This window comes from Cyanistes caeruleus, chromosome 17 (assembly GCF_971803275.1).
Source record: "Cyanistes caeruleus chromosome 17, bCyaCae1.hap1.1, whole genome shotgun sequence".
NCBI lineage: Eukaryota > Metazoa > Chordata > Aves > Passeriformes > Paridae > Cyanistes > Cyanistes caeruleus.
In genome coordinates this window covers 1,778,531-1,800,542 of record NC_141717.1, presented here as the reverse complement: position 1 = coordinate 1,800,542, position 22,012 = coordinate 1,778,531, and the positions used below count along the sequence as shown (strand labels likewise).

General features: G+C 53.8%; 1 long non-coding RNA gene across 1 annotated transcript; it reads left to right on the top strand.

Annotated features, from left to right (window-relative positions):
• The first annotated feature begins 413 nt into the window (after window positions 1-413).
• Window positions 414-6,155, top strand: LOC111935850 (uncharacterized). The gene is made up of 3 exons (XR_002867881.2): window positions 414-643; window positions 761-872; window positions 6,043-6,155. It is a non-coding gene; the product is annotated as an uncharacterized LOC111935850 (long non-coding RNA).
• The last annotated feature ends 15,857 nt before the right edge of the window (window positions 6,156-22,012 follow it).

Sequence of the window (22,012 nt, the reverse complement as noted above, 5' to 3'; positions counted from 1 at the left end):
GATGGGCTTTGAGGTCCTTTCCAACCTAAACCATTCCTGGACCCTACAAGTGGCTGCCCACAGCACACACAGTGGCTCAGGGAGGGCTCTGTATGACTTGTGGTAGCTTTAGGGGCTGCCTGGGAGCTCCAGTGGGGAATAACCCATGGTCAGGAAAGCCTGGTGTGGTTGGAAAGCAGAGACAGCTCAGAGCTGATGGATAACCCAGGGCTGCTGCAGAGACCTCTCCGCACACAGCCAGGGTGGGTGTCCAGCTCTGTCCAGGGTTCCTCAGGGCTTCTGAATCCCAAGGTGCTCCAAAGGCACCCAGCTCCCTGCTCCGTGTCCCAGCCCTGCCAGGGAGCTGCCGCACGCAGGGGCGGCCGGGGCGAAACAGCTCAGGCAGCACAAATCGACTGTGACAGCCCCAGAAAGGCTGAGCCCGGGGGTGCGGAAAAATACAAGTTAGTTTCCTTTTCCTTACCATATGCTCCCCTTCAGCTGTGGGCGGCACGATAATTACTGCCATCCACCATGCTGGTCTGGCTTGTCACACAGGCTGCTGAGCCCAGCGCCGCCTCCCCGGCCCCACGTGTGCCAGACGCTGCCATTTGGCTTCCCCGGCCACAGCTTTGGTTCTTCCCGGCACCGGGGACATCAGCAGGTGGGGAGAGAGACACAGCCCCTCTCCTGTCCCTTGTGTCACCTCGCTGTTGACTTTGGTGTCTGTAGCTCCAGCTGCACGGTAGCCAGGCGAGGACAGCTCTGTCTCTCTTCACAGGATGCTGCCGGGGCTGTCCCGTGCTGGATCCCATGCCTGGCTGCCAGGAGAGCTCTGGGGACAGCCACTGCTTGGGCAGATTGGAAAACAAGCTCTGCGGGGCACCCCAAAGGTCAGGGAGGGGATAGGGGCTGTGAGCAGGGGGCTGGACCAGAACATCTCCAGTGGCCCAAGGAGCCCTGGGGTTCCAAGTCCCAGGAGTGCTGGGGCTCTTTGGGGATGCTGTGGGATGCAGCCACTGCCGTGCAGGGGGAGCACCATGGGCTGAGGGATGTGCTGTCACCCTGGCATGGGCACAGAACGGGCCACTCTCCTCCAGGGCACCCTTGTGCCCCATAGGAGCAGGCTGGGGGCTGGCAGGGGGGCAGCTCTGTGCCTGGACAGCCCCTGGACCATGAGATCCATCAAAATGGGATGGAGCTCTGCTACAGTCCCTGTACAAGCACCCGTGGCTGCATGTGAAACAGAAACCTTGAACCATGGCTGGCTCCTGGTACCTCCAGAGGCGTCTCTGGGTCAGGGGCAGGTTTGTCTCGGTCATCACCCTCCCTGGGCATGTGTCAAAGTGGATCTTCATTTCTCACCTAATGTCTGGCTTGAACATAAACTGCTTCAGTGTCCTCATTCAGGAAGAGAAGGACGAAGTTGTGGCTGCCCCTGTTCAAGGGGTGGTTCAAGGTCACCTTGGACAGGGCTTGGAGCAACCTGATCCAGTGGAAGGTGCCCATGGCAGGGGCTGGAACAAGATGAGCTTTGAAGTCCTTTCCAAACTGTTCCAAGATTCTTTGAGGGACCTTGGCTCACATTCAGCATCTTGCAAGACTCATTTCTCACTATGGACAATGGGACCTGGATGGCATGGTCCTTCCGGACTGCCACAGCCTCAGGCTGTGCTTCCCATCACTGCAGCAGCTCCTTCTGTGGCTCCTCTGGTCCAACAGCATCACAGCCCCAGTCCTGAGCCCATCCATCGTGTCTTTGGACAGCACGTGTGCTCAAGCACCTGGCCCCTACCTCAGTTTCCCCATCCCATCCGATCCCTCTCCCTGGCCACAGCAGCATCCCAAGGGAGCTGGACAGCTGCAGCTGAAACACGGGGAGATGCAACAGCTGAAAAAACCAATCCGTGCTCTGGCAGCATCCCTGGGATCCTGTTGGAGGCTGTGATGGAGAGCAGAATGGATCTGGCCCCTGGCTGAGCCGTCCTTTCCCAGCACCCAAAGTGCTCAGATTTGCTGGGAATGCACGTGGTAAAGCAAAATTTAGGAGATCTGAGGTGCCAGCAGCTCTGCAGCTCCTGCACAGGTTACATGGAAGATGAACTTTTCCACGCACCGAGCAGGGCTCTCGCTCCCCTTGCACCTCTGAAAAAGGAAAAATCCCCAAACCCCATGTCCCCGCGCCATCCCTGGCTGCCCGGCCACCCCTGGCTCTGCCCAGCCGCTTGAGTGAATCGCTGACTCTTGAAGCGCTTCTGCGGCAAAGGCAGAGTGACCGCGCCGGGGCCGGCAGTGATGCGATGTGACAGCCGCCCGCACACCTCCCGACCGCGGCTCTCGGGCACCCACCCGGGCAGGGCTGGGGGGCTCGGGGCCGAGGGGGGCTGGGGAATCCTTCACCATCACCCGAGACACCCCTGACGTCACTGGAAGGAGGTTTAATATCCTTCAATCGCACGGAAAATCGCGTGTTTGGCCCCAGAGCCCTCCTCCCCACGCCCCCCCAGCCGCCTGTCCTATTTTGAAGGGCTCATTTTCCCGGCGCTAATGAAAGCGACAGCCGTGCAGGGCTGGTATTTGGGCTTATCAGTGAGAATATTAATGGTGCTGCTCGGCGTTAACTCTTTGCAGCCGCTGCCACCGAGCCCAGCCAGAGCAGAGCCCGGACTCCTCAGCACCACATCCAGGAGTGGGGATGGGAACCTCATTTTCATCAGGGTTTAATTGATTTAATAATTACTGAGCCCCGGGGAGGGGATTGACCTAGCTGCCTCCTGCTGAAGAGACAGGGAGCCGAGGCTGAAGGGATGGTGCTGGGTGCTGTTACCTGGAGCTGCAGCGAGGCTTGGGCAGGAGGGGAGGATGGGGACACCAAGGCACCTCCCCGGGGGACAGGCAGGTGCCAGAGGTGACCTGTCAAAGGCAGGATGTGGGCAGGGAGATGGGATGAGCTCACCTTGCACAGGAGGACTCTGGCAGTCTGACGTGTTCGTGTTTGGCTGGAGATGTTCATGGTTGACTGGAATGCAGAGCTCCCCATGAGGGCTTTGCAAACAGCTGTGTGCAGATGTTGAAGGACAAACACATCCCAGAAAACATCTCATGGTACAGAGATGAGCCTTTCAGCAGGGCCTGTTGTGATAGGATGAAGTGGGATGGTTTTAAACAGAAAGAGGGGAGATTTAGGTGGATATAAATGTTTTTTTAAAGTGAGGGTGCCCAGAGAAGCTGTGGCTGCCCTGTTCCTGGAAGTGTTCAAGGCCAGGTTGGAGGGGGCTTGAAGGAGCCTTTCTTGTAGGAGCTGTCCCTGCCCCTTGCAGGGGATACCCCATGGTGCCCCTGTGGATGAGCTTTAAAGATCCTTTCCAGCCCAAAGCTTTGTGTGGTTCTGTTATTCACATCCTCACTCCATTGGCCTCTCATTTGTTTCAAGGAAGCTCAGGTCACAGTGGAGGTTCTGTGTGAAGTCCCCAATCCTCTGCCTCTCCTCAGGGTGGCCTCTCCTTGTGGATCCTGCAGGGCATGAGCTCTTTGGGATGGTGAGGGGTGCTTGTGGTGGCACCCCTCAGTCACAGCCTGCAGAGCAACCCATGAAGGTGCCTCCTTAGACTCCCTGAGGAGCCATCCTTAGGAATAAAGGATTTCCTTGGCCTGGGTCTCAGCAACAGGTTATCAAAGAGCCATAGAATATCCTGGTATCCTGTGGATATGGAATAGCACATTCATACGGTACAGGAAGAGCTGGGAGGGACCAGCTCAGTACAAGGATCACCAAGAGCAACGCCTTGATTGTGGTCACAGTGAGAACTGGCACATCAGCAGAGATGGGGAAGGGACAGGGGAGCTGTGCTCTGTCCAAAGACACTGGGCAGCAGCTCCCTTGGAGATCCAGAGCTGCTGAAAACTCGAGCAAACACTGACTGATTTCATCCCAGCATCTACCCAAGCTTTGAGTCCGACAGGATTCACTGGCAGGTTCCTTGGAGAAAAGCCAGGCAGGACGCTGTGGATGCCAGCAGGACCACAGCAGGGCCAGTTCCAGCGAGGAGGGACTGGTGTTTGCCAGGGGGAGAACAACTCGCTGAGGACACAAGGTCTCACAGCAGCCCCTGCACTCAGGAGCTGCTGGCTCGCCTCTGAAGCCCCCTCTAATTGGATGCATTTAAAGATGCCTCCTGAGCTGTCTGTGTCTCCAGCAGGACACACATCCCTAAAATGACACCAGCTAATTAAGGCCGTGGAAGCCCAAGGACTCTTCTGTGCCTTGTTTGTTATCCAGGAGCCTGAGGCAACGCTGAGGCCAGTAGGACCCTGACAGGCAGCTGGAGAAACCTGGTAATGACAGGGCCACCAAACCAGTCAGGGAGAAAGAGGCAGGAGAGCACAGAAATCAGCAATGACAATAACAACCGGCCACGCTGACGGTGCTGAGACGCCTCCTGTGCCTTGGAGAGATGGGATCAATGAACCAGAGAGCTCCTCACCCTCTTCCAGGCACCTCCAGGCCAAAAGAGATGGTGGGTGGGGGTGCCAGTGGTGGGGCACTGAGGATGGAGTCTGCTGCTTGAAGGTCAAGAGACAAGTCTCTTATCAGACTGTTCTCATGATTTCTGGGAAAGCACAGCAGCACCCCTCTAGTCTGGCTGGAGAACAGCCTGGCTGGAGAACAGTCTGACTGGAGAACAGTCTGACTGGAGAACAGTCTGTCTGGAGAACAGTCTGGCTGGAGAACAGTCTGACTGGAGAACAGTCTGGCTGGAGAACAGTCTGACTGGAGAACAGTCTGGCTGGAGAACAGTCTGACTGGAGAACAGTCTGGCTGGAGAACAGTCTGGCTGGAGAACAGTCTGGCTGCCCAGCTGCCCAGGGTGATAACCTGGAAACCCCTTCCTGCCGGCCTTCAGGATCCAGAAACCAGAAGGTTTAACATGCACAAGTGCAAGGCTGGACCTGGGAGAGCAGTTCATGAGAGGACATCACCTGCCTGCTTGCAGTATCTCCTCCTGCTGTTCTTCACCCTCTGCTTCTTCATTCTGGGAAAAAACCCCTCCTGCAGCATCCTGGAGCCCATTCCCACTTCCCTCACCCTGCACTGTTCACAAAGCATTGTTCCAGGCCTCCCAGGGCAGTGGTGAGTCCCCATTGCTGGAGGGATTAAAAGCTGTGTAAATGTGGCACTTGGGGACAGAGCTGGGTTAAGGGTGGTACTCAATGATCTCAGAGGGCTTTTCCAGCCTGAATAATTCTGTGATTCTATGAGATTTCCTTTACAGGGTGTGTGTCCACTCCACTGTTCCCTTTTCTCTGACACCACCACATCAGAGAGAACAAGAGGTGATTCACGTGTCTGCCACGGCTGCAGCAGCTGAGCACACACCAGGAGTGCAGCACCACACCATGGCTAATGGTTAAGGGTCTGCTGGTCCCTCTGGCCATCTTCTGGTGCCAGAGGAGCTGCTGAGGGACTTCCAGATTTTGTTCTGAATTATTCTGAAACAAAACCAGGGAGAAGTGTCTGGAGAGGACTTCCAGCCTTTTGAACAAGGTTTCCCTAGCAGCATCTCATGGTCAAGAGAACCCCATACAATTCCATGACTTTTATGTTAGTCCTCCATCTTTTGGGAAGCTCAAATCTCTTGAGCTTCTCAGGTCTCCTTTCTACAGGTGATGGTGGATGGATTTCTACAGGTGATGGATGCAATGGTGGGTGAGACAGTGACCTAGAACAAAGGTGCACTTTTGGGGACAAGATGGCTTCAGAGCAGGAGCAGAATTCATTTTACCCAATTTCAGATGCCTGGATGGTGCTCACAGTGCCATGGTTTAGTTCTAGGTGGTCCTGCAAGGAGCAGGGAGTTGTGGGTCCCTTCCAGCTGGAGATGCTCCACAATTCTATGTCTGGAGGTGGGAGGAGGTGCAGAGCTCTGGGTGTACCCCAGAACATTTTCCCTGCCTGTGGCCAGGGCAAGGAGCAGCCTGGAGCTTGGTATTGCTGTCAGGAACTGTTTCCACTGGGGGTCCTGTCCCAGTTTCTCTGGTGTGAATGATTATTTGTGCCCACAGATGGACCATCACATTCAGCCCTGACCAGTAACAGAAATACCCAGATTGCACCTTGAAATAAAGGAGACAAACAAGGACCAAAGAACACCAAGGATCAGAACCAGCAGAGAACAGAGAACTCATGCCATTAAATCCATCCATTATAATTAAAAAAAAGTTCTATTTTGGCTGTTAATGATGACTTTTTTCCCTGGCAATAAGCAAGTGGCAGGAAATGGATGTGCTGAGCTGCAGAGGGGTCAGTGTTGTCTCAGCTCTGCGTGTGAGTGCCACGTTCCTGGAGATGCTCTGGGGAGCCTGCAGCTCTCCAAGGGACCACATTACATTTTTCCTTCCTTCTTCCAGTTACTTCTGACTCTCTGAACATCCAGAGCCTGCAGTTTACATTATATGACAGAGCAAAAATGTCCTATGGGCAAGGGTCTAGGGAATCACACAAATAGTAATTCACTAATTTCATGCTGCCCATAGAAATCCTAAAGGCCTGGGGGCCTGGGGCTGGGATGTGAAGCTTTTCTCTTTTAGGGCAATTAGTTTCAGTCCAGCCTTTCTAATGACTGAAGGTTCTTGCTCTCCTGAAGGGACTTCAGAGGCCTGAAGGAAAAGGGTCAGGGTCTCTCTGTAGCTCAGGTCTCCAGATCATCAAACTCACCTCAACACGCTGGGATGTCATGGGCCAAGTCAATGAGGTTTCACCCTTTAGGATGGTGAAAAGATTTCTAATAAAGGTGGAGTGGGTAGACAAAGGTGTGGAGAAACCTCAGCTTTCCACATTTCCATGGAAATTCCGTGGTCCTGAGTGAGATTGCACAGAAAGCTCCTGCAGGGTCTCTACAAATAATTTTTGTCCAGTCTTGGCCAGACACAACCAGACACCACATCCCATTCCACAGCCACTGCAAGAGTGATTCACCAAACAGGGGCAGGTTTCTGCTCTGAGCTGGTGTCCTCAGGGTGCTGAGCTCCTCTGGCCAGAGCCTGGCAGCTCAAGCCTCATGGACCTTGTTGCTCCTCTGGATTTTGCTGAGGTCCCAGCCTGCTGTTTGTTTTGTTCTTATGGAGGTGACATTCATGGGATGTAGTTTGGAGTCTACTTTTTATCCCCTGGCAGTGATGGATGACTGTTTGCCTGAGTAAAGATGTGGTAATGACTCCAGGATTCTCACAGAAGATTTGGAGTGTTTTGGGGAGTTGTCTGACATGGGTGTGACCTGAGAATTTTGGCCAGGGAACTGTTCCCATGGGAAACTGAGAGAAGACCCTGGGAGAGGCAGCTGGAACCAGAAGACCCTTAAGGTCCCTTCCAACCCAAACTATTCTATGATTCTGTGAATCTTTTACAGAGAAGATCTGATATGGGACAGAAGGGCCTTCTTTCCCTTGTCCCAGCATCTCCCAGAGCAGCAGCTCTTGCTCCTCACCCCAAGTCCCAGCAGAAAAGGCCATTTTTGGGGGATCATTTCAAGTGGCAGTGCCACAGCACAGGACCTCTCCTGCAGGGAGCAGGGGTGACCACGTTCGTGTGGCACTTACAGGACGATCCATCACTCCCAGCTCCACGGCTGCACTTCTGCAGGGTTGGCTCCTGCAGGTATTTTTCCTGTGGCCTTTGCAAGGGCTGGGGATGCTGCAGGGATGCTCTGAGCAGCCCAGCTCGGCTCCAGTTGCAGCAAACCAGCCCCAGCTCTGGCTGGCAGCTGCACAGAGCCGTTCCCATCTGTTGCTGTCCCCAGCCGCTGGCTGCCCTCCCCCGTGCTGTCACAGCACTGACACTGAGCTGAGGGCAAGAGGGAGGATCTCACCCACCGAGACGGGATTTTAGCTTTTTCCGTGCTGGGGTTGCTAGGAGGCTGAGCCGTGTCTTCAGTGAATTTGCTGACCGGCGTGCTTGGTCCTTACAGCTGGAAGTGTCTTTTCTCCTGCAGCCCTCGGCCCAGACAAAGCAGCTGCTGGGGATGAGGAGCAAAGAGGAGCGATCTGACTGTGGCACCGGGAGGGTTGTGAGCCAGACTTGCGAGGAGCCCAGCCGGCCAGGACAGACACAGACCCTGGAGTCCTGTGCTAGGCCAAGCCAAGCTGCCCATCCCACACTCCAGGGACACGGACCCCGCTGCCTTTGCCTCACCTCCTCCTCCGAGCCACTCTTATCTGTCATTCAACAAACCCGGGGCACATCCCCTGAGCTGGGACCGCTCAGGAGGAGCCAGGAGGAGCCTCCCGTGCCGCTCCGTGTCCCCCCGCAGCCGCTCCCCCCGTGCCCATCAGCGCTGATGGGCTCTGACAGCGCTGCTCTTCTTCTCACGGCCCGCCGGGTGCTGCGGGCACGGCCCGGCCCGGGGGAGGTGGCGATGAAGGGAGCAGATGTTCCCCATCACATCGAGTCCCTCTGCCACAGCCCATGGGACGGGGATCGAAAGGGGAGGATGCACACGGGGGATGGATCTGGGGAGGATGCACACATTGGGGATGGATCAGGGGAGGATGCACACGGGGGATGGATCAGGGGAGGATGCACATGCTGGGGATGGATCTGGGGAGGATGCACACATTGGGGATGGATCTGGGGAGGATGCACACGGGGGATGGATGTGGGGAGGATGGACACAGGGGATGGATCTGGGGAGGATGCACACGGGGGATGGATGTGGGGAGGATGGACACAGGGGATGGATCTGGGGAGGATGCACACGGGGGATGGATGTGGGGAGGATGCAGACATTGGGGATGGATGTGGGGAGGATGCACATGGGGGATGGATGTGGGGAGGATGCACACATTGGGGATGGATGTGGGGAGGATGCACACATTGGGGATGGATGTGGGGAGGATGCAGACATTGGGGATGGATCTGGGGAGGATGCACACATTGGGGATGGATGTGGGGAGGATGCAGACATTGGGGATGGATCTGGGGAGGATGCACACATTGGGGATGGATCTGGGGAGGATGCACACATTGGGGATGGATCTGGGGAGGATGCACACATTGGGGATGGATCTGGGGAGGATGCACATGCTGGGGATGGATGTGGGGAGGATGCACACATGGGGGATGGATCTGGGGAGGATGCACACATTGGGGATGGATGTGGGGAGGATGCACACGGGGGATGGATCTGGGGAGGATGCACACATTGGGGATGGATCTGGGGAGGATGCACACGGGGGATGGATGTGGGGAGGATGCATACACTGGGGATGGATCTGGATCCGCACAGCTCACCCTGCTCTGACACAGCACTGCACTCCCACCTGTCTGCACCCCTCATCCCTGCAAAACCCTCCTCTCTTCTCCTCATCCTCCAGAGCTGCATCCAAGCAGGCTGTACTGATTTACCAAAATATGGATATAATCTGGTATCAATATCCAACTGAGACGGACAAAAACTCTCTAATTGTTTTAATTAGAGAGGGTGTGTTTAATCAGCACTGGACTGGTGCTGGGTCATCCCTAAAATGCATGTGGCCCCAAGTACAGGTGATTACAGGCTTTTATTTACAAAAGTATTGAATACAAATACATATTCATAACCCACTAACCACTCACTCTCTGCTTCTCATGCTAATGAGAAAAAACCGCAATTAAGCATGTGTGGTTTGTTCTTTGAAATAAGTTGTGGTCTTTTTATGAGTAGGGTCCTGAAAGGGAGAAAGGAATGCACCTTAACCTTCCTACCTTTCAGGATAAAATGACAAATGGGCCAGATGGGCGCCTGTCTGGGCTCTTAGTTTCTTGTTTTAGTGAGCTTTTTTGGTTTACTGTTGTCTTTATCAGATTTTCTGTTTTCTTTCTTAAGCCCAACTGTGAGCATCCACATCTTCTAGCCTTGATAAGGCCTCTCCATTTGCCCTTGGTTTTAGCATGGTCCGTCTGTTTGTTTTAGTTAGAAATTACAGTAATGCCAGGTTTTAATTAAAACCCCGAGTTCTGCAAAATCCAAAACTTTTCAAGGTTTGTGCCTCATTACCTATTTGCAATTTCTGGCTCATCCAACCTCCAATCAGTTCTGGTTGGGAGCATTTTGCTGCTGGAGATGGAGGGTGCCCTGTGCTCCTCTGCTCTGCATCCAATCCTACTCCTTTTCCCCATGGAGAGCAGCCAGCTTTGCAAAGCTGCTGGTGGGTTCAGCCTGGATGCAGCCCCTAAAACAAGTGGGGCACAAGCCCAGAGCTACTCCAGCTCCTGCAGAAAGGAGGTGGAAGGTGAGGGGTAGAGATCCCTCTCAGTCCAGATCCTGAGCACAAACAAAGCAGAGCAGCAGGACCCGTGCAGGTCCTGCAGCCCAGTGTGGCTGCACAGCACTGATGCCCACGCTGCTTCCCCAAGCTCAGGCTCGCTCCTCCTGCCCTTCCTTGGGCAGCACAAGTTCCCATTCCTGGTGCTTGCAGGAGTTCTGCAGCCTCACTGCACAGCTTATCCATTTTTAATGAGCACACCTCATAAATACTTTGTAAAGCACCTTCTAGCCAAAGTGCCTTTTTTGATTATTTTTTCTTCCCTGGCTGCTTGAAAGAGCTGCTCACTCTCCCATTTCTCTCTGGTCTGCGGCTCCTGCTGTTGTCTTGCACACATTTGCTACTCTGAAGTTACAGGGCTCTGCCTCCAACACCTGTGGTGGGTCACAGCGAAGGATCACAGTGCTCCCCTTTGCTTCCTACGCCCTTCCCAGCACCCTGCAGACACCCTGGTGCCTCCATCGACCCTACTGAGCCCTGGGAGCAGCCCAGGTGGGCTCCTTCAGGCCCTCACCCAGACCTTCCTCACCATTTCCACCCACAGGGCCTTCCCTGCTGTCCACCTTGGGCTTTATGCGGGACTGGAGAGCAGGACCTGCCTTCTTCCTCCCCTGTGGCTCTCACATCATCCCAGCTGCCTCCAGCTCTGCCATTTTTCTGGGAATTTCCATGTTAGGTGAAGGAGCAGGTGGGTGGTGGAGCAGGAGAAATGACAACCCAAACACAACTTGCCAGAGCTGACTCCCTTCCTGGGAGATGTTCCCAAGCCAGGGCCTGGTTTGTGTGATGTGCCACAGGTTATTTTTATCTTTTCCTCTTTTCTGAATCCCTGTTCTGCATGGTATCAGAGCAGCACTTCCAAGGCAACTGGCCAGAGCTGTCCTGTCACTGGCCAAGCTTCCTCCTCCCCAAAAACGCGTCAGAGCAGCTGAAGGAAGCCAGGTTGTGTCAACTGAATGGACTTGTCTCCAATTCCTCATTATTTGGCTCCAGCTACCCTTGGCTTTGGCAGGTTCTAGTGCAGCCCAGCAGCAGCAGCTCCTCCCTGTTCCCTGCTCCAGCTCCTGCCCATGCCGCTCCCTCTTACGGCTCCAGTGCAGCGCTGTGAGCGCAGCTTGCTGCATGAAGTTCACACGGTCATCCTGGCTGGCCCAGCCTTCACCCTCCTTAAATGCTTGGCCCCCTGAATTGGACAAAATAGTCTAAATCTAAAAAGTGATAAGAATTTTTGTGAAGCTTCTTGGGCTTAGTCCGGTAAAAGAGCCAAGTTTCCGAGGAAATGCTGCCCTGTGAAGCCACAAGGACCTCCTAGAAGGTCCAACCATGGCCACCCAACCAGCAGCAGGGCCCCAGGAGATCCTGCCTCAGGTCCTGCAGGATAGGATATGCCAGGGGACAGGAATGGGAAGGTCTCATTAGAGCTGGGGAAGCAGGTGAATGCAGCGTGTCATGGGACAGAGAGTGTGAAAGTGAGGTGGGAAGAGATTGGGATACAAATCCAGGAAAGCAGCTGCTCCCACTGTGATTTTTTCCATCCTTTAGAACCTCTTTTGCTGGCCTCTGAACCTGATTTCCTCTTCCCTGCGTGGTAAAAGCATCCCAGACAGGCTGCAGGAGCTTTTGCCATTTTTCTCCTGCTCATTTTTAATTTTGTTCTTATTTTCCAGCTCTGAGAGCCTCATTCTTGTCCAGCACCTGTCTTCCTTTGGCACCCCCAGCCCGGTGAGGACTTTCCCAGGCAGGAAAGGCACAACTTCAGAGCCTTTTGTTGTTTTTCTCTCCCCGCCTTGGTGTTAATGGCTCTTGAAGGCAGCCGGAGCCCATCAGGCAGAGCAGAATAAGGCGAGCATGGAGCGGACACGGCCGCCCCGGGGCTGGAGCCGCCTGCTCGGGGTCAGCCCCGCTCCCGTCACCGGCCGGCCGGGGCAGGGGGCAGGGGGCAGGGGGGGGCTGCCCTCCTGCACGGGCTCCCCTGGGTCCTGCCTCCCTGCCGGCCCGGGACACGGCTGTGCTGCCCTCGGCTGGGTGGTGGAGGTTTGGGAGGAGATCCTGAATGTGGCAGGTGCCAAACATCGCCTGGAAACCGGGATTGGGGCAGGGAGCAAGGACAGCTGGCAGGTGACACAAATCCTCCCGACCCGGGCGGATGGAAGGGGTGCAAGGGGTGCGAGCCCTCATTTGGCCTCTCTTGTGGCTTTGAGATTGACGAGCCTCTGGGAGGGGCTGGAAATCAGCTGGGAATCAGCTGGGAATCAGCACATGGAATAGGTCCCTGGGTGTGACTTTGGGATCCAGCAAGAACGCTTTCTGCAAGGAAGGGAGATGAAACCCCTGCCTGGTCCCTTGTTAGAAAACCAAGCTGTGAGATCCAAACACGGACAGGGAAGGCAGGGTGAAGAAGATCAGTTTTCAAAGGAGTCTGGGTATTTACTGGGCTGGTGAAAAGCACTTTCCCAAAAGAGCAAGAGCATGGGATGATCCATAAGGCAGGATCACAGCTGTTCTCCAGGGAAAACGGTGGGAACATCCCAACAGGAAAACAGCAGGATCAGCCAGAGTCCTGCACACTGGTGGCTCCACCAAATCATGGCATTGTTTGGGCTGGAGGTGACTTTACAGATCATCCCATTCCACCCCTGCCATGGGCAGGGACACCTCCCACCATCCCAGGCTGCTCCAAGCCCCATCCAGCCTGGCCTTGGACACTTCCAGGGATCCAGGGGCAGCCCCAGCTTCTCTGGGCACCCTGTGCCAGGGCCTGCCCACCCTCCCAGGGAAGAATTTCTCCCTATTAACTAATCTAATCCTGCCCTCTGTCAGTTTAAATCTCTCCCAGCTGCCAAGAAAATGGCCAGGCCACCAAATGCAGACCATAGCTCAGCCCTGGGAGAGTTTTGAGAAGAAAGGATCAGCAAGCAGGGGAAGGACCTGCCAAGGGGAGCATTATTGGTATGCAACTCACGTGTCCCCATGAAATTCTGCCAACCAAAGACCTGTGGCGACCAGGACATCTGTGAAAGCATTTTACAGTGATGAAACAGAAGATCAGATGGGTAAAAAAGCTCCCAATCTCTCTGTCCAGCTTAATCTTTCAGAAGACATGGTACAAGTAATGATGCACCGGGTGAGCTGGATGGGGAAGGCGCTGACTGGGTCCTGTGCAAAGTCTCTCACAGCTCCAGTACTCCTGGAAGGGTTTAGAGATCAATCCTTGAAAAGAAAAGCAAACCCAGTTCCTCTCTCTGAGTCACTGAGCATTTCTTTACCATCCTGTTAATGCATTTTCTGGGCAAGTGCACAATCTCTGGTGGTCTCAGTTGCCCAGATTTAATTTGAAATACCTCTGGGTATGTGTTTGATACAGGCACAAGATAGAGGAGCTTCACACTAACAGGATGGAGACTTTAGCTTTCCATTTTGTCTTACTCAGATCATTGTTTCAGCCATCTTTGCTCAATTTGGAATTGAGGACACTTTGATCAGAGCAGTTTTTGTTTTATTGAATTACTGGAATTACTTTCCCCTTGAATGCTGCTGTGTTCATTCTTCCCCTCCATTCTTCAGGGTTCCACACCCAAACTAGGATGCCACTCTCTGCTGTTTTGGAATCCCCTCACAGATGTGCACATCTGTTCTCTGGAGCACCTTTGGAAGGCACCCGAAGAGCAGGAGCCTCCCACTGCTCTGACCCAGCCTCCCTGTGCTTTGTGCCTCATGTGATTTGTACATGTTCAAAACAAACCCAGGCTAGGGATGAAGGGCTCAGCATCCCAGTGCCAGCAGGGCAATCAGAGAAGATGCAATTTTAATGATATGGAGGAAGTCACTGTTTTAGAGCCTGATTCATGAGGCTCTGTTACCCGTGACAGCTGATGCTGGGACTATATTTGCTTCTGCTCTCACCTTCCCACATTTCTGGGATAATTTTTATTCCACAGATTACTTTAACTCATCTGCCCTGATTCCCAGTGGTCCTTAGTTGGTTAAGAAGTACAGAATTAGTCCTTCTATAAATTGTTTCATATTTCACATACTCACACTTTCACAAGCAGAGAACTCGCCTCTGCCAGACCAATGTGGCTTTTGGTAACTCAATCACTCAACTTCCTGATTAACTTTTTTGTTCAAGTCTCCCTCAAACCACCCTGGCTGTTGGAAACCAGCTGGGAATTATCTGCATGTCTTTTCCATGTTTTCCCTGTGGAAACACCTTTCACTGGCTTTGTTGGCTGACAGGTTCCTGTCTCCCAGACAAGGTTTTAGCTGTGTTCACTGCTCAGTTTGGTGCTAAGTGGTGTTATAAATAAGCACTTCTTGAGGGATTATCATTCAAACCCAATGGGAGGAGGAATATGTTGCTTGTTCTGGGATTTAAACTGTAATTAGCTCTGACTGCATAGAGTTTTTGGCATGAAAAATGGTTGAGATCACTGATCTTCTTCACGATGCTCCCTTTTCCCTGCTGGTGGGCTCCTCTCCTCCCTGCCCCACTGGTTCCACTCCTCTGCTCCTGTGAGTATTCCCAGCCCCCTGCACGGGGCTGCCAACCTGGAAATGTCACTGCCTGTGCTTTGGGGACCTCCTCAGCAGCGCTGTGGCAGTGAGGGAGATGTCCAGCTTGTCCCAGCCAGTGCCAGGGATTTCGTGTCTCCTTTGCTGGAAAGTTTTCCTTGAAACTCCAGTGGAAACGAGAGCTTTGTCTTGCTGTAACGCCCAGCTCCAGATGCTAAATGTTTGAAAGGACTGCAGCTGGACTAGACTGTTGGTCTCTTCCATCCCATCCCATCCCATCCCATCCCATCCCATCCCATCCCATCCCATCCCATCCCATCCCATCCCATCCATTTCCTTCTGTACTGGAGAATGGACAAAGCTCTTCAGAGTCATTGCAGCAGCACCCTGAGCCAGGAAATGCCCCCAGCTTTGGGGAGATGTCTGGCCCAGGTTTGGGATCTGGGGCAGGAAAATGGTATTTTGTTATTACAGAACCCACACACGGCTGTTGGCCAAGTTTCCTCTCTGCAGTGGGTGTGTCCTGCTGGAAAACTTAAGGCTGGAAATTAAATTGTCCCCAGCCATGACCAGAAACAAACCAGTTTGCCATTGTCAACCAGACTTTGGAGTTTAACTGAGACCATAAAGCAGAAACATCTACAGAGAAAGACCCAGACCTTGACCTCCTATGCACCTTCTTCAAATTCTGTCCTCCAACCTCCACAGGAACAAGGTAAGGCTCTCCCCATTCCACACAGCCCTGAATGTGCCTGCACAGAGCTGTTGTCCAAGAATGAGCACTCAGGTCATTGTTCACTGCCAGGACTGAGCGGTGACAAGGTGCCTGTGTCACCAGTGGCTGGTGGCCTGCAGCTTCCACCTCCTTGGTCTCTGGGAATACATGGACAATACTCCAAGCAGCTTTCCATTGGAAAGACTCCAGTTCATGCATCATTTAGTAGGTGGCTCTCCAGAGTTGGTACAACAATTCCAAGAATTTTTTGAGCTGATGGTAAATTTGTGCTAGAGGATCTCAAAAGGTGGAAAAGCATCAAAAAACACAGGCCAGGTGGGGGGACTGAACTTTATGGGTATCATCTGGAGTGACTGGTTTGTAAGTATCAAGTTTTTTCCAGCCCAAGAAATCCCCTCTTCAAGCACACTTGAACTGTATGAGTGAAGAAGTTCAAGGGAAGAGAGTCTCTATCACCTTAGCTCTGTTGACCATATGGACCTGCTTCAGAAGTGTGGTAAAACAAATGCAGTTCCTGTGGCTGTGATGTCCCACAGCACCAAATTCAGCCAGGATGAAGAATTCAGTGAGGTGGAAAGAAGAGGAGGAGAGAGGAGAAGAGGGGGAGGTGATATCCATCAGAGGAGAGGAGACAGCTTGTCCCACCACGGCCCCAGTGCCCAACCCATTCCTTGGTCCCAAGCAGCATCAGCAGCTGGGGTGGTGCTGGGACTGCTGCATTCTCTCCCAGGTCTGCTGCACCTCCAGCCGTGGCCTTGGACAAGTCCAGCTCTCCTCATCCCTCCACAGTGGCACCAGTGACACCACCTTGTGTGACAGCTTTGTGGCATCATGATGTTTATGGTTTGGAGCTCCTTGGGTGGGGAGAGCAAAGGGCTGTTGTTTAATGGGCATCTCCTCGGAGCACTGGAGGTACCACCACACAACAGCCCTCTGTTCTCTCTTCCAGCACCACGCAGGACCCTTGGCCTTGCTGGCTTAACGTGTTGCTGGTCGTGGCCCCTGTTGCTGCCGCGCTTTTCCCCCTCTCCCTCACCCTCACTCCCCCTCTCTCTCTCTCCTCCTCCTCTCCCGGCTCCGTAGCAGTTTCCTCGGGAGTGTTCAGCTAGCTGACACATTTGCCACAGATGGATGGTGCACACGGAGACAGCTGTCACTCCCGATTTGTGGTCCACTGCGTGACAGCAGGACTGATGCCTTCTGAAAGGCCGTCTCGCGGAGCACATGCACTCTGACATTCTTCGAGATGAGCCCTACAGACACCTCTCAGTGGACCTCAGGAGAAGCTGGCAAGCGAACCCTTCCCGCTCCCCCTCCCCGGAGCAGCCTGCAGGCTGGAAGAAAGCAGCCACTGTGGTGTGCACACACACACAGGCACGGCCAACCTCCTTGGGTAGTTCTGTGCCACGACCGGTCTGCCAGCTCCCAGCCCGGCTGTTTGCTCCTGATGCTAAGAGTAAGAAGTGAGGTGGGCTGAGATTTGCAGGAGGGAAAGGTCACCAGCAAAGCTGCTCTTTTCCCCTTTTCTGCCTTTTTAATTGCGGGAGGGAGGGATATGGGCTCCAGATTCATTCTGCCACAGCAGCTGCCTCCAGCCTCGTGAGCTCCTCTGTCACAGCAAAAGCTGATGGACTTTGCAGCCACAGCCCCTTCAGGCCTCTCTGTCTTCTCCATCACCCACCATGGTTCTCCATCACCTCTGAACCACACAACAAAATAGAAATTCCCCCCCGGCAGGGATTTCCTCCCACCCCAGCACTGCACAGGGCAGTGGGGGCAGCTGCCCCAACTGGACCCCAACAGCTCCCAGGGAGTTCCCCTGACCAGCTGCAGAGGCAGGGCTGACTCCAAGGCTGGCTCCTTGGAGGACAAGGCTCTCCCCCCTTAACCAGGTTCAGGTTCATCATTTCAGGCCCCAACCACAGATACCTGCCCTAGGCACTGACCTGTAGATACCTGAGTTTTCAATTCTGAGACCTTCAGCAAAACCCTTCTGGTGGGACTTTCAGCTGAATAGACAAAAGCAATACAGAAGAAACTGTCTTTAGTTCTGGGCAGAACATCAAAACCCTTCAGATTCAAGACTCGATGGGAATGGGAACTGGTCCTTCCTTTGGTCCTCAGGGAAACAAATTCCTTCCAAAAACCAGATATGCACAATTGTTAATTGTCCATTTGATTAGTCAAAATTATAATCAAAGGAATAGGTCTTCCTAAAATGGAAAACTTGAACTAATTCTAGAAAATATCATCTGGGTCCCTCTGGAACTGGCCTGAGACTTCCCCATCTTCTGCCCAGTCTGAACCCACCACAGGGGACACAAGAAGCTGGTGGCTGCACAAGGCCATGAAAGAAGTCCTTCTAGCAAGGTCTCTGGTGGTCACCAGTGGAAATGAGAGAGGGCACAGGCAGAGCAAACTCACAGGAGACTTCTCCTGGACACTCTCCAAGCTTCCTACAGGTCAGAGCTGGGGGATTTTATGAACCAGTGTGATTTCTCCACATTCAGTGACTCCTGCTGGAGCTCCCACCTCAGCAGTGCCTGGCTAGGTCTGCCCATCCCTTCCATTCCAAAGCCATTCAAAGCCATTCAGTTCCTGAACATTCACAAGTACAGAACCACAAGGACATTAATTATCCTGATTGCTTTCATCCCTCAGCTCCTGTTCCCATCCCCTGGGATGAGAACTGTTAGCAGGAGCCTGCTCAGCAAGGAGAAGGTGTGATTTGCACCAGGACTCAGATTCCCTGGATCCTGCAGCAACAGGAACAGCGTCTCCTGAGGGTCTGAGCTGTGTTTGAGCTCCCCAGCTGGATGCAGCTCTGTTATCTGAGCAGGGACACCTCCAGCCTGGTGGGAGGTCATGTCAAAGTGGCATCAGCATGAGAGGAAGGCGTTCAGTGGGATGGGGATCCTGGCACAGGGGATGGGGCCCTTACCCAAAGCTGGAAAAGCGTGTTTGTGTATGGCAAACTGCCAGGATAAGTGTGGATCAAGTAAGAAATTCCATGATCAGAACCAGGAGTTCAAGACTGCTGAAAGTCACTGAGAACCTCAGGAAGAGGCTGAAGGGGAACCCAAATGAAGTTCAAACTAAAGAGAAAGGAGCAGTGCCATTTCCCTCCTGATGAGAGCACCCAGCAAGAGACAGCCCCTGCCCTGTGTCCAGAATGATTTCCCTCTGCTGTTCCATCAGGAGCTGCCTAAAGAAGGTGGGACTGCCCTGTCCTGAAGATCACAGCTGTGGCTGGGAGAAAGGGTCCCAACAGGTGACTCCTCAGCTTGAAAGAACTGTGAGCTCTCACAAAGCCTCAGCAGGTTCTGCTGTGACTCACAGCAGCGTTTCCCTGGAGATGGAGATCCAGGGAAACATCCTTTGCTCTGACACAGATATTTTAACTGAGGCTGGGAAGACCAGAGCACCTGGCGTGGCCATGGGCCCCTCTACAGCAACACCACAAAGCTCCAGAGCACACAGAGATGCCAGAAGCAATTCTGCTGTGAGAATGTGGCACTCTGAGGAAATCCTGGTCCTCATGGACAAGTCATGCTCAGACCAGGCATTGGCCTCTCCATGACTTTGCCTCCAAGATCCTCAGAATGATGAGAACTGAGCTTTAGCAGGACGGAGGTGTGAGCTCCAAGGGAGGAGGGCTCAGCTCAGCCCAGCTCTGATGAACCAAAGGCAATAGACACAACCCCAGATGGAGTCCTGGGGGCACTTTGGGGACCACAACATAAGAAAGATCTAAACCTATTAAAGAGCCACCAGATGAGGGCCATGAGGATGATATAGAGGGGAATAAAGCCAGGTGAAGAGTGGCTGAAGACACTTGGTTTGAAAAGAGGAGACTGAGGGGAGCCTCACTGGGGGCTGCAGCTCCTCCTGAGGGCCAGCTCCGATCTCTGCTCTGTGACAGGGACAGGACCCAAGGGAATGGTGGAGCTGGGCCAGGGGAGGGTCAGGTTGGATCTCAGGGAAAGGTTCTTCCCCAGAGGTGCTGGCACTGCCCAGGCTCCCCAGGGAATGGGCACAGCCCCGAGGCTGCCAGAGCTCCAGGAGTGTTTGGATAATGCTCTTGGGGATGCACAGGGTGGGATTGTTGGGGTGTCTGGGCAGGACCTGGGGTTGGACTCGTGGCTCTTTTGGGTCCCTTCCAGCTCAGGATACTCCATGGTTCTATGATTCTGTGTGTCCTTCTGCCCAGAAAGACCCTTCAATGCAGACACATCACCAGCCTAACCCTTGGCCCTTCAGCTCCTAAGGTGTTACAAGGACATCTTTGCTCATGAGCTCAGCTCCATATGCTCTGTATTTAGATGGTCCTGTCAGATGCCACCTCAAATTCCCCACATTTGTGCCACCTAAGATGGGAATCCCTCACCCAGGTTCAGCTGACAGTGTACTCAAGGTTCCAGAATTGAAGACAATTAAATGGTGTAATACAAAATAATTTTCCCCCCTGTATTTCTGAAGGTAGAAACACAGCTCAGAAGAAAATGCAGGTTTGTGGGCAAGGTCTGGGACCTTGGGAGCACATTGTTAGCTCAGCCAAGATTGGGATGTTTGGAAAGGGAACAAATTAAATTTTTGATGAAGAATTTTTAGGTTTTGAGTCTTAACTAAATGCAAACAAAAACATTACATAAAACCCCCACCATATTCATAATTAAAACAGGAACCCATCCTTATGGACAGAGAAATGACCCATCTGTGCAGTATGTGACCAAGTGCACCAGAAGACATCAGGCTCCAAGGATGGCTCTGGGTTTGGGAGGGATGTCATCCCCTCGTGTGCCCTTTCTGAGGTCAGGGAGGCCAAGGCTGTCCCAGAGAAGCTCCAGCCAGGAATTCCCCACCCAGTGATGTGCCTTGCTTGGCTCCCAGCCGAGAGACACAGGAGGTGAGTGGGAAAGCAGGATCTGCACATTGCCCTGGGGAGCTGCTGGGGTGGTGGCAGTGGTACCAAGGATTGAGAAGCCACCAGGTAAAATTTGGTGCAGAAGATGGTGAAACTGGGATTTCTGCAGCCTCTGCTCTGCACAACTGGCCGTGCAGCCCTGCTGGGGAGGCGAGATAGGGAAAAGGGAGGAAACTCCTGCTTCTTCTGGAGAAATGTCCTCAAACCATTAGGACATCTGGCAGGACAGGAGGTGCAGCAGCCTCCTGCCTGTCCTTCCTGTCCCCACCGTGGTGATGGCCAGGACACTCATCCTGTGCGGGGAGCTCCCCATCAGCCCCTTTCCCTGGGATGGGAGAGGGGAGCAGCCCCCATTCCAAGCACCACATGGGCTTTCCTGGCCAGCACCCCACTGCAGGAGATGCCATCTCAGTAACTTTGCACCCATCTGACGGCCCTGATGCGCAGCACGTTGGGTGTGTTCGGGACAGGACTGCTGAGCAGCCCTGGGAGTGCCCCGTCCCTTCCCTGCCTGGCAGCACCGGGGGCATTGCTGGGGACAGATAAATATTTAGTGCTGGAGAGCTGCAGGTGGATGGCAGCGCTCGGCAGAAGCTGCAGCCCCTCACCTGCTCAGAGGCGAGGCAGGAGAGTGATCAAGGCGAAGGCGCCTTCGCATCTCCCCGGCCTTGAACAGCAGATGAAAGGGGCAGTGGGAGCCAGGGATAACAAAAGGAGAGCAGGGAAAGTTCAGGTCAGGCAGGGATTTCTGGCTGGTGGGTTTTCCACTGAGAAATTCTCCCTGCCTCTTTCATGGTGATGAAGATCCTTTTAATTTTTTTTCTTCCCCCTTTCTCCTCTCCTTCTTCTTTTCCTCTTTCGCCAGGCGGATAGCTGGGAGCCGCGGAGCATGTGATGCATCTTCCATATAGGGGCAGGAGCAAAGCAAGACCAACTGATGGACGCCCTAGGGCCAGACTTGCAGACAATATATAACCTACTGCATGATCTAAATCGCTTCCCACTTCCACAGAGCGAACATCAGGCAGAGCAGAGCCGCAGCGAGGACAGAGGAGTCCTGAGTGCAGGTAAGTGCCCCCATCTCCTTCTCCCGGAGGGTGTCCCAGGGAGGGGGAAGGTGAGAGGGACCTGCTCCGTGCCCGGCTGCCGTGCAGCTGGCACGGGGCAATTATTGCTGTTAGCAGTGGGGATTTTTAAAGCCTTTTTGGTGCCAGTGGAGTTCAGGACAGCGGTGGAGAGAGTGGGAGATGGAATCTGGCAGAGCCCAGCCTCAGCCTCTGTCCCCGCAAGCACGGACACCACGAGTGCGAGAGCATCCCGGGCCAGCCGACCTTCCTTTACTCGCATTAATTGCTCGAGGTCCGCCTGGGCTGTGGGAAGCTCCTGGCTCCTGCCCGGCTGCTCCCCGGCATCTCCCGCCCGTCACCATCGCACCCGGCCCCGCTGGGGGTCCCGCTGTCTTTGACAAAGCAGCAAAAGGAATCATCAAACAACTTTAAAAACCACTTTTGCTCAGCCCGCCGCCTCCAGCTCCTGCCCGGCTGCCTTCACCTTCCTGCACT